We start from the raw sequence: 12,640 nt of genomic DNA, 5'->3' as shown, positions 1-12,640 counted from the left end.
GCGCGAGTGGTAGCGTCCCGGCCTTTCATCCGGAGATCCCGGGTTCGAATCCCGGTCAGGCTTGGAATTTTTACACACTCTAAAAATAATTCATCTCTGAAGCAATACCTAATGGTGGTATCGGAGGTTAAAAAAAAATGTTGCGTACGTGTATAGAAATTATATTTTACAAAAAAATTTACTATAGTAACGGTCCCAATCGATAACCAAATGACTTCCGCTCTTCTAAAAAAATTCACTTGAGCACGAATGATCTCAATGTAATTTGTAATTATAGAAGAAAAATATATACAAAGTTAAGCGTGTTTACAACATGCAATGTAAACTGTGACGCCAATATTTCCAATTTTTTTAAAATGTTACCTTGAGTAAGGTAATATTTAGTAGAATTATTTTGCACTATTTTTTATACCGTAATGTTATGCATTTTTATATTTAAAAACGCTGAGGGGTATTGACACTAAACGTTATCAAAAAAAAAGAAAAAAACGTGTTGATAAATGTTATGTTTAGGATTAATACTTCTATGTGTAATATTATGTACACTGTAGCTTTGTCGCTTTAGCCTATAAGGTCATGCATATCTGTATGAATGTGTATATTTTATTACTATTATTATTGATTTAATATTACAAAGTGTAGGGATATATTTTTTCATCTTACATTTACATTTTATGGTTATTTCGTTATCCTATATGTATTTTTTTTCTTTTCGTATAAAAAATATTTAGTGATGGTTTTGATTGGCGGTCAATGAACTTTTCCATTCCTTTTGATTATTTATTATTTAATTCGACAAACCAAATGTATCTAAGTTTATCATTTTTTTTTTTACTAAGGAAGTATTAGAGAATAATAAAAAAAAAAACATTTTATTAACATTTCTCTTGTTCTTTATCTTTTAGAAAAAGGAATATAAAGCTGTATCTATTTTGATTTTGCTTTCATATTTACAAGTAAAAGAAGATTAAATAAAGCATATAAAATAAGAAAGCTGAAATTTAATAGAATGTAGATGTTTATTTTTATGATTCTGTTATATGTTAATGTACGATTTCCCGTAAAGAATTCATATTAAATGCTGTTTTTTGGTAGATAAAATGATTATTCTTTTTTGAGTTTTTTTCGTTACCCTTTTAGGTTTTATATAAAAATAGAGTTATTATTAATAAAAACAACTCCCGGATTTTTATACTTGTTAAATATTATTATTATTATTGTCGTATTATAGTGAGTGGTATTCTTTTTCAGATATTTGGTCTTAACTCATACAAATCCTTTAATCCTGCCGAGATCCATTTTTTTTACTTACGCGTGTAGATAATGCCATAGCAGAGCTACAGCTCTAGAAGAGAAAGTATTGCAATCGGTCTAATTTGTGCGTATGAGGTTTCCACCAGATCTTTGTTGACGTTTTGACACCTAAGGAACACAAAAAACCGGATGGAAATTTTCCGGATGTTAATGTTCGTATACATGTGTGTGTGTGTTCGGTAATGGCCTCTAAATCACCTTATATCTTCAGAACTACTGGACCGATTTTGACCAAACATGGTCAGATTACTTTTATAAATGGGGCATTGATGTCATTAAATTTTCAATTTTAAAGGTCATGGGGGTGTGACTGTAGAGCAAGGTGAGCGTCAGTATCTCGAGATTTCGCCAAATTAAGATAATATTTTTCTTAGGCACATTTGTTAACAATTATAACAATATTTTTTATAAAAAATTTGAAAAATCGCACTCACACCTCAAAAAATGCTGTTATAGGCATCTACTATGTTGTAACGTCAACGTAAAGGTGAGCGGTAAAATTAAATATATGATTGATATTTAACGAGTAAAACAGTAAATTGGTCTGACAGGGTTTCGAACATGATCGCCCCGTTGACTTGGTACCTGGTACGTTATGGCACTCTACCAATCTGCCGACCGTACAAGCGAAATTTTTTTTTCAGTAAATCCAAAATACGGTAGCTTTGCAAGATAATAAATAATCTTTCTGTGAAATAGGATGTAGATCCCTTTTCGAATGTTTACATTAGTTTCATTTTCCGGATTTTTCATTAATTCTATTTTTATAATGTTTTCCCAATTTTTCTTTGGTTATTACGGGTAACCGTCCGTTATTATGGCTTAATTATCTTTACTTATTTTTTTTATTGTTTCTCACCATCTATAATTTGCATTACGTAATTGTCAATCATATGAGTTGAAGCATTTCTTCATATATAATGGTTTTCTTTGACAGAAATAAATAACTTTATGTGAACTTCGATGTAATGGTAAGGATTGATTAATATGGGAAGGAACAGGATGCTAAAAATTTACGAAAGACATTTGATTTATAAATAGGAATAGGAAACAGTCATCCATTTCCACTTCAAGACACTTTTTTTGAAAGAAAATTGCGAAAAATATTACAAACTTTTTTTTTTGATACGAAAAGTTTCTAGTTTTCCGGGTTAGGGAATCGATTAAAAACGTCTCATTGATATCTTCAATGGCGGGTTTTCCGGTAAAATTCCCAAGAAAATTGACGCTTTAAGAATTTTTGAAAGTAATACAAAAAAAAAATTTTTCGCAGTTTGGCGTAAAAGACTGACTATTCGTTTCCGACAACCTCACTGTTTGAAAATCAGTGCGTACAACGCACTACATACGTTCGATAAACCAGTAGACCTTACACACAATCATCAAGCAACTCGCTCACCACTGTGACTCACTGCATAAACGCGTATGAAAAATACATCACTATTCAATCAATGTAACTTAAAATTTTTGTCGACCTTAAATTGAGCGTAAATCAAGAACGACCCAACTAATTTTCATAAAATGTTTACATTCACAACTTCAAATACACCTATATAGCATACCTAAATTTCAACAATAATTTTGGAAATTTTAGAGCTATAAACCTTTGTACAGACATAAATAAATAGACATAAATAAATAAACAGATAAATATATATCTATATACTCAGTGACCGGAAAGTCTGAAAACGGTTTAATTATAGAAAATTGAGTGTGACTACGTTACCAGATTAAATGTATGTGTCATCAAAGAAACTACCTGTTGTTTGAAATTATTGTCGGCCATCTTCGATCCGCCATATTGAATTCAATTTTATTTTTTTAAATAGCATGATGGTCATATTACACATGATTTCAATGTAGATTTGAACGGGAAAAACTTTAGTGAAAATCCTGCATCTGTAGCTTCATCCGTGCTTTGGATATTAAGCGTTAAAGTGTACAGATTGGGGTAAAACAGCCGTCCACAATCACCATTCAAGATAAATATCTTCGCTAGAAGGGGGTTAATTTACACATGATCTAACAGTGAAATTTCATGCGGGAAAATGGTTCTGCAAACCGTTTTCCAAAATCTCTTCTCGTTACTTAATTATTCGAAATTTATCATTGTGATATTCGATAACGAAATTTCTAACAAAGTTAGAAACAGCTGATTCATCGTTAATACTTTTTCATTTTCATTTATTCTGGTAGCATAGTTACACTCAGTTTTGTATAAGCTGTTTCCAGACTTTCGCGGTACTCTCTCTCTGTGTGTGCGTATATATATATATATATATATATATATATATATATATGTACATGTACTCGTATATATATAAAAATATGACATTTAATTTCCTTTATATAAATATTTACTCGTATACATATTTATATAAAGGAAATTAAATTTTAAGTGAATTGTATTTTCGTACTTCAAAACTTAAAGAAAATCCATTTCACCTCCCACTCACTCCACGCGACAAAGTAATATTGTACTTTTCTTCGAAAAGTCGGTATAAAAGGTTAGGAAAAATACCTAACTGGAATAAATCTACAAATAAGATTTTTGTTTTATTTATAACCTACCATAGTAACAACAACAAAAACAATAAGATAACAAAAATGAGATGTTACCACTTCACTTTTACCTATCGATAATTGAAAAATGAGTTTTCTTTAATTTATACAACAATGAAATATCGGTAACTGCAGTTTAATTTTTATTATGTAAGTCGTCAGTGAATGTAAATTGTGATTTAGCAACGGTAAGACAAAATTAATAATTATAAATTACATCGTATTGTGTGAAGACTTTTACTACAATAATTTAACAACTTAGTTTATTAATATTACTTGTGAAGTTTATTTATTATGAAAAATAATTGTAGTAATTATTATCATTTTATTGCAGTTATGCATTTAAAAATGCTAGTAATTAAATTTATGTAATAATTCATGCAATTTTCTAATAATAGTTATTTAATTCTCGTATAATCAGATATAATAATAGTTATATTAATTTTCTGATCAGATATTTATATCAGACTGTTAAAATCTAATATACAAGAGAATTTAAGAAGCAAATGTGCGTTGCTCTTTTGACATTTTAATATACCTTATAGTTGGTCAGCTTAACCTTAACGTGATATATACTTGCTTTCGTAGACCAAAAGAGAGATTTAAATCAGCTTTAAATCTCCCGCTACAGAATCATTTCGGTTTTTAAATTATTATTTGTATGACGAATTTTGTTATGGCATTTAACTATTAAATCAATTATTTTTTATGTAATCATATAATTTGTCTGAATTAAACCCTTCTTCCCGTTATTTCTGAAAATTGAAATAAAGACTGTTTATATCAGTAAATCAAGCAAGCGATTAAAAAAAAATCTTAAACATCTGTTTTCAGTGGATAGTCATAATGAAATTTGTTTCCAAAATTATAAATTCTTTAATATTAAATTTAATTCTGTTCTTAAAGGTTAATGTTTATTTGCGTGCGCGCGCGCAAACACAACATTATAAATGATTAATTATATTATTATTATTATTATGTTACTATTTAAATTTTTATTAATAAAATAGAATATCGCTTAATAACCAAATATTATTGAGAAAAAAACAAGTATTTAAAATTTAATTTTTCTAAATAATGCTTAGCAACGGTATGAACTATGAAAATTTCTTATTCGCATAGCCTAAAAAATTATACGTTAAAGAGCATGTTAACTTAAGTAGTACACGTTTAAAAATAAAGATAACTAGCCGATCAGTGTCTCTTCGCTCCTCCTTCCCGTTTATTCAGTGGCTTTGCCCGCTGGATCCCCGCTGTTATCCTTATGGCTGTGAGAATAGATATGGATAAATAATAATTAAAACCTGGAAAGACCTTCCTTCTTCCATCGTTTCTCTTGTTCTTCAAGCAGAAGCTCTGATCTACTACAGCTCGAGTCTGAGCGTAGCGCTCTTGGTCAGCAGCCTACCGAGAATCACGCACTTTAGGTGTTTTATATTAGAGGACTAGATACTCTAATTCCTTTAGCAGACTGACTAATTTATAATTTTTAGCAGACTAATTTATAATTTTTTTAACTTTTGACAATCCAGTATCGACAGCCAAAGTAAACAATCAAAACCCATTAAAGTTCGCTAAATGTGCTAATAATAATTTAATAATAATAATAAACTAATAAACATTAAAATATTTCGCAGTGCCGGTTAAAAAAGATTTCAAAGATGAATTCATCATGAATTCATCTGAATTCTTTTTCCAGCAGCTGTCAACTCACCATAAGTTGTAGGTCGAATCATATCAGAGAAATAAATTTTTTCATCCGCATAATTGTCATTCGGCCGTCATGCAAGATTAATTAAAACTTCTCATTCTATTATGATATGGGACATACTTCAGAATATGGAGTCGAATATTTTAAGGTTCCTCATCTGATCCTTAGATTAGAAACGATACGGATTGGAACAGGGAAGCTCCATCGTTCCGGATGTGGACCATTTCGTGAGGAACCATATTCCCATCAATTTCTAAGATATCGACAACTATTTTCATTTAGTGGGAAATTTAATCAGATGATTATAAATTTAAACAAACAATATTAAAGATTTCATTAAACAATGTATTTTGTAATCATGGTAACAGAGGGATTTCTGTAACCATGGTAACTGGGAAAGAATTAATTATCCCGGCACTGCGGGATGTAAATCGCTTCTTTTCACCTCCCTTGGGATAAATTTTGAAAAATTCTTTCCTAGTAGGTTCTTACACCCCTGTGGGAAGCTGTATTCGAAATTTCACGTTTCTAGGCCTAGCGATATGGGCTGTGCGTTGATAATAGTGAATCAGTCAGATAGTGATAGTCATATAAATTGTTTTATATATAGATTTGGTGGTTAGATATTATTATTATTATCCTCGACGGTATAACCCAAGTTTTTAAATTTGAATTTAATTATTGGCTTTCTAATTTAGAAAAAATTAAGGGTTCTTATCTTAATTCTTCAATCAGTTTGATGTTAATATACGTAATTTCATTTAATTACTAAAACAAATTCTTAAAAAAATTAAGTTTCTAGATATAGATTTAGTCGTTAGATATATCTTCACGGTATAACCATAGTTGTTAAATTTGAATTTAATTATTGGCTTTCTAATTTAAAAAAAAAAAAGAATGCTCTTATTTTAATTCTTAAATCACTTTGATGCTAATATAGTAATTACATTTAATTTTTAAAATAAATTCATCTAAAAAAAATTACGAAAAACTCAAGAAGAATAACCTTTTCTCGATTTTACGCCCGTTTGAAGTGTGGATGAAATATAGCCTATTAATTACATAATATTTTTTCATTACCTTCACAAATTTGAACTTGCGTGATTTACGGCATTCCAGTTAACAGTATTTTTAAAAATAAGTTATTTCATTCAGAAATGTTCACTTTGAAAATGAAAAAGGAATATATATGTATATGGTTACATATATTATATATTTCTTCAAACTGGTGTGTTTTTTGGATAAACTGTTTAATTAAAAGTAACCATGGTTACGAGTATTTTCAGTTTTTTTTTTCAAAGTACGGTTTAAAAATTAAACAACCATTTCTAACTTAAATAGCTATTTATTAAAAAAAAATAATAACTAGAATACTATAAATCGTAAAACGTATAGATATATTGAGGAGTATGAAAATAAGATCTGTTATTAGGCAGTTAACTGGCCGTAATTTTAGATTTTTTCGCGTATTATACACGGGTAAAAGTAAATTTAAGGAAAAAGCAGATAGAAAAAGAGTAATTTTTAAATATTTTTTTCATTTTCTTAAAAAAACTTCATTAATCAGTGTAATATCGTAGGAAAACAATAAAGATTTGGGGATTATAGAAGACAATTCTGGATATTTTAACAGTGTTTTATGGTGTGATTTATCTTTATCTACCTTAAAATCTACTCTATCAGCTCTACTTTTATTTAATTTTTATCAACCATATGGACTTATTTTAAATCTGGTTTAGATTTTACGTTTTAACCAAAACGTAAAATTTTAATACTGCGTATTAAAATTATTTATCTTGTTTTATTTTATGTATTTTATATTTTTTGATTGGTTTATTCATTATATCGATAGAATAATCTAGGTAATTTTTTTCTTATGTATAAATTTATTATAACGAATAATTTATATTGTCACTGTTATTGGTCGGTTATGTACTTGTCACTTTCCTTATTTAGATGTGTTTTAAAACTATTTTTATCGATTAAAAATTATCTGCGTTGTTATCTGCTTGCGCATTTGTTTTAATTATTTATTCTATAAAAGAAAATAAAAAAAACGAAAAATAAGAATTATGAGACGTCGGTTGCGCGTTTATTGTTAATGGCCGAACCTATATGTTTGGTCTACCTGATATTACGAGTGTCTTTATGCTGATCTGTACGCTACAAATAAGGCTTTGAATATCATTAATCCTAAATACCGTAGTATCCTTATTTGTAGCGACTCATGTAGTGTTCTTCAAGCCTTAGAAAATCTTTATTCTAGACATCCTATTGTTACTGACATCTACAGTGCAATCACCGAGGTGAACCTTCGCAACACGCAAATGATTTTCTGTGGATCCCTAGCCACGTGAGGATTCCCGGGTAATGAACGTGCAGGTTTTGCTGCTAAAGATGCATGTAGTCAACCTTCACTTCCCGTGTTACTTCTTTTTCCTGTTTTCCTGTTTTTTAAACTACCGTTTAGATAATATTTCAGAGGATGAATGAGGATGATATGTATGAGTGTAAATGAAGTGTGTAGTCTTGTACAGTCTCAGTTCGACCATTCCTGAGATGTGTGGTTAATTGAAACCCAACCACCAAAGAACACCGGTATCCACGACCTAGTATTCAAATCCGTGTAAAAATAACTGATTTTACTAGGACTTGAACGGTGGAACTCTCGACTTCCAAATCAGCTGATTTGGGAAGACACGTTTAGTACTAGACCAACCCGGTGAGGTTTTCCCGTGTTACTACATCCGACTTTAACTGTGTGAAACTCACCCTTCGCGCCAGGTGGCATGATAACTGGACGGCTATGGTGGTTAACAAACTCCGGCATGTTAAAGGTTCTGTGTTGTCATGGGTCTTCTCATACAGTACAATTCGTCGTGAGGAAGTCGTTCTCTGGCGAGTGCGGATAGGACATACGAGAGCTACTCATGTGTATTTGATGTTAGCAGTGAACGCACCAATGTGTGCGATGCAACTGCCGTTTGACTGTGCGCCACATATTGTGGAATGCATACGATATGCGGCTTGCGTTGAAAGTTTAAATTGCCCGGGAATTTTCGCCAAATCCTGAGCAATAATGCAGAAGTTTTAGACCGGGTTTTTTTATTTCTTCGAGGTGCTAATATTTTACATATTTTTTTATACTGCTTTTCTTTTCTATTTTTTTCTGTAGTATTATGTTTTTGTGTTTTAACATTTACTTTAAGTTTTTGTTTTGTGTTTATTTTAATATTTTAGTTTGTTTTTAAATTTCTCCTTTAAGTTTTTTTTGTTTTAGTTTTTATTTTATACTATTGTTTTGTATTTATATTATTTGTTTTCTTTTCTGGGCGTTTCTTTTAAATTTCTGATTAACTTCTTTTTCTTTGACTTAGTTTTTAAAATACTTACATGGTGTTCGGGCGATGATAACGCTGAAGCGTTTTTCGCCCAGAAAAACCAAAGAAAAAAATTAGACATAAGCGCTGTAAGGTAATATGAAGATTAATTTTAAGTAGGCGTAGATATTTAGGTGTTTGGATCATGTATATATAGTTAAAGTTTTTACGAAATAAAAGTTTTACGAATAGTTTTTACACAATTCCGTAAAATAGGTTTTATATGGTTTTTATTTGTGTATCACATGAAGTGTTATTCTGAAATTACTATGCTTGCAAAAAATTTTTAAATTTAATTATTGTAATTTCATTCATATAGTATATTTGGCTATACCCAGATTATGCAAAGGATCATAATGATTCTCCTTCAAATTTATCTGCTGAAATTTAACTGAAGCTGAAATCAAGACCTTAAACCTCTTCGGTAAGTTTCGTATTACAGATCCAATGATCAGCTTATTAAATACTTGCACACACATATATTAAAATTCGTTAAACATCCGCCTTCAGCTGATCATTCCTGATTTCCGTAAAGATCGATGAGACTTCATTAAATTGTTTGATCAAACTTAGTTGAAGTTTAAAGTACAGTTAACTTAGCCGATGTTAGCCAAGAATATAGTAAAATTCTTTTTTCAATAAATTTCATGAATATTGGATAATATTTTCATACGTGAGGAGAAATTTGGAGGAGGAAAGGAACACTAAAGTGATTGTTTGATATTTAGATTGATATTTATTTTGATATTTAGATTGTAACGAAAAAAAATCCATTTTTACAATGAATTTATTGAAATTCGTAAAAGAATGTCGTCCAACAACTTTCCACAGCTTTGTACCGGCTTATAAGTATATACTGTAATTTTATTACACAAAATATATATTAGACAAAATATATGTATGTTGCACTATAATTTGAGATCTTTGGCCCGGATTTTCTTAAAATAGTTACATCTCTGTATCTAATATAATCTGAAATCGGTATATTTATATTACGTGAATATCATTGTTAACTGAAAGAAATGAGAAAATACCGATATTACCGCCAAAAAGGAGCAAATGTTTAAGGTTATGTTGCTACCTTGATATCATTGCTGTTCAGTGCTGCCAACCAAAAAGGCAGCTAACGTAAAATAATGTAATACGAATGCAAAATAAACGAATGTAAATAAATGTCGGCCTCCGTGGCGCGAGCGGTAGCGTCTCGGCCTTTCACCCGTAGGTCCCGGGTTCGAATCCCGGTCAAGCATGGGATTTTCACACACGCTACAAATCATTCACCTCATCCTCTGAAGCAGTACTTAACTGTGGACCATATCAATATCAGATAATGAAGATTTACTTCAAGGATTTACGGTATAGGTTTCGTTAAGTTGAATAATATTATTTCAGTAAAGACTATCAGGCCTCATTTTCTAGATCAGTAATCAGAACAACAACGAAATCAAGAAGGTTACACATTCTCACTTTGATCTTAGTATCTGTATTTTTCTCTCTGATACTTGCTGCAAATAAAAAAGAACATGATGCTGGTAGCTGGATGCATGTAGCTGGTATTTTTCCTGATTGAAACCCAAATAATTTAGATTACATTAAATTAGGTAGATACACTTGCTTGAAAAAAATATTTATTAAATTTATAATCTATAATACACTATAATCCCAAAGTATATTTTAATGGTAAAAATATACTTTGGGATTAGTTATTTATCATTTAGGCTTTTTATCATGAAATATTAAAAAAATTACTTGTAAATTTAAATTAAATCACTGGAAAAAACTGTTTCTATATCGATTTACTCTGATATTATAAATTTGGTTTGAAAGAATAGTATAATGATTTTTAAAATTTAAATATTTATAGACTTTCAGTGAAGTCCTGTATCGAGCACTTTTCATAAAAATTGTATAACATTCAGATATTATTCAGGAATTCTGAAGATCCTACCGCCAGTAGTAATGTAAAAAAAATCCTTTTGAAAGAATTATATTGATTTCTTCTTCCTCCTACTGGATAAAACAAAAAAATTATTTTGGTCTATTTTTGAATGGTTTTCTTATGTTCAAAATCCTGTATAGATCAAATTTAGTAATTGAAATTTGACACATTTCCCGTTATCCAATCAAGCTGAAATTTGGCACACAGCTTTGGTTCTGATGACAATATAATATAGCATATTTAATATCGTTCTAAATCCAATATGGCGGACATTGTGAAAACATATTTCTTTGTTACATACGGATAACAAATCATATGTTTCGGTAACTAAGGGTTTGTTGTGGCAGCGAAACGAGTTTGTTGCGGTAGCAGAATGGATTTGTTACTATAACCTATCGTTACTGATTTGTTACTGTAAGTTATCTGATTTTGTTACGACGACAAACCGATTTGTTATCGTAAGTAAATGTTACTGTAACAAATTTGTTATTGTTACTTGTCATCCACTCTTTTGTTATTTTAACAAAATAATTTTTCTTCAGACATTTTTCTTCGAACTTTACTAGGAGCGCTAGTAGATTCACCAGTGTGAATGGATTGATGGTATTTAAATGAACAAGTAGGCGGGAGACTAAAAAGTAAAAAATAAATAAATCTTAAAAAAAATATCTCAAAACAATGGTTTTCCTGTAAAACAGAAATTGCTCTAAAAAGCAAAAAATAATTTTTCAGCGATTATAAAATAATCAAAATAATTTTCAACATTTGTAAAAAGAAAACCACCGTGCGCTCATAAAGTATTACTGAAGAATTCAAAGAGGTGTTCCGTGAGAATCCATAAAAGTAAAAATGTGAACATAAATTAAAATGATTAGACAAAGTAATATTTTATAAGCACAGAATGGTTTACTTTTTACAAATGTTGAAAATTATTTTGATTACCTTGTAATCATTGAAAAATTATGTTATACTTTTTAGAGCAATTTCGTTTTAAAAGAAAACCTAGTTTAATTTTTTTTTTTTAATTTATCTATTTTTATACTACGCTGTAATAATCAGAGAACCACAGGAAAAATGACATTTATTTAAAAGATGTTTGGACGAAGGTTTTAAAAATCTTACGATAATCGAAGAGATGCAAACTCTTTTTAAGGTTATAAGTGAAAAATTATACAACTATTGTAAGATTTGCATTTATAAAGCTGAAAATCGAAAATCTGGAAGGAAATTTTGTTAAAACTGTTGAATTTATTTGTTGGTCAAAGAAAAATGTGTTTCTATCTATTTATTCAACTATTAATTTACTTGTAGTGGCGCCAGTATCAAATAAAATATTTATTTATTCATACATGTTATTTATTGAACAGTAACTATAATACTTAAACGGTCAAACGATTTTAACGGTTTGTTTAAATATTTAAGCAGACCTCAGCAATTAACTTTTATTGATTAGATAATTAATTATCTAATGCGATTAGATTATTAATTATTTGAAACTAATTATAATTTTGTTTGTAATCAACTTTCTCTATTTATATCTTTATATAACATTAATAAGAATTAAATTACTTTGTTACATTCAATAGTTAATACGTACTTAGATAAATTAAACACACCTTACGTCAAATTTTTTCACTGAAAAATATTAATTTTTACTAAAAAAAAATCATGATAACATTTTTATTATTATTTTAATAAGTTTTCCTGTTTACATCGATTTATCTAAATCTTCAT

Source organism: Lycorma delicatula, chromosome 7 (genome assembly GCF_047948215.1).
Source record: "Lycorma delicatula isolate Av1 chromosome 7, ASM4794821v1, whole genome shotgun sequence".
Taxonomy (NCBI): Eukaryota; Metazoa; Arthropoda; class Insecta; order Hemiptera; family Fulgoridae; genus Lycorma; species Lycorma delicatula.
Note: the sequence above shows the minus strand (reverse complement) of the source record.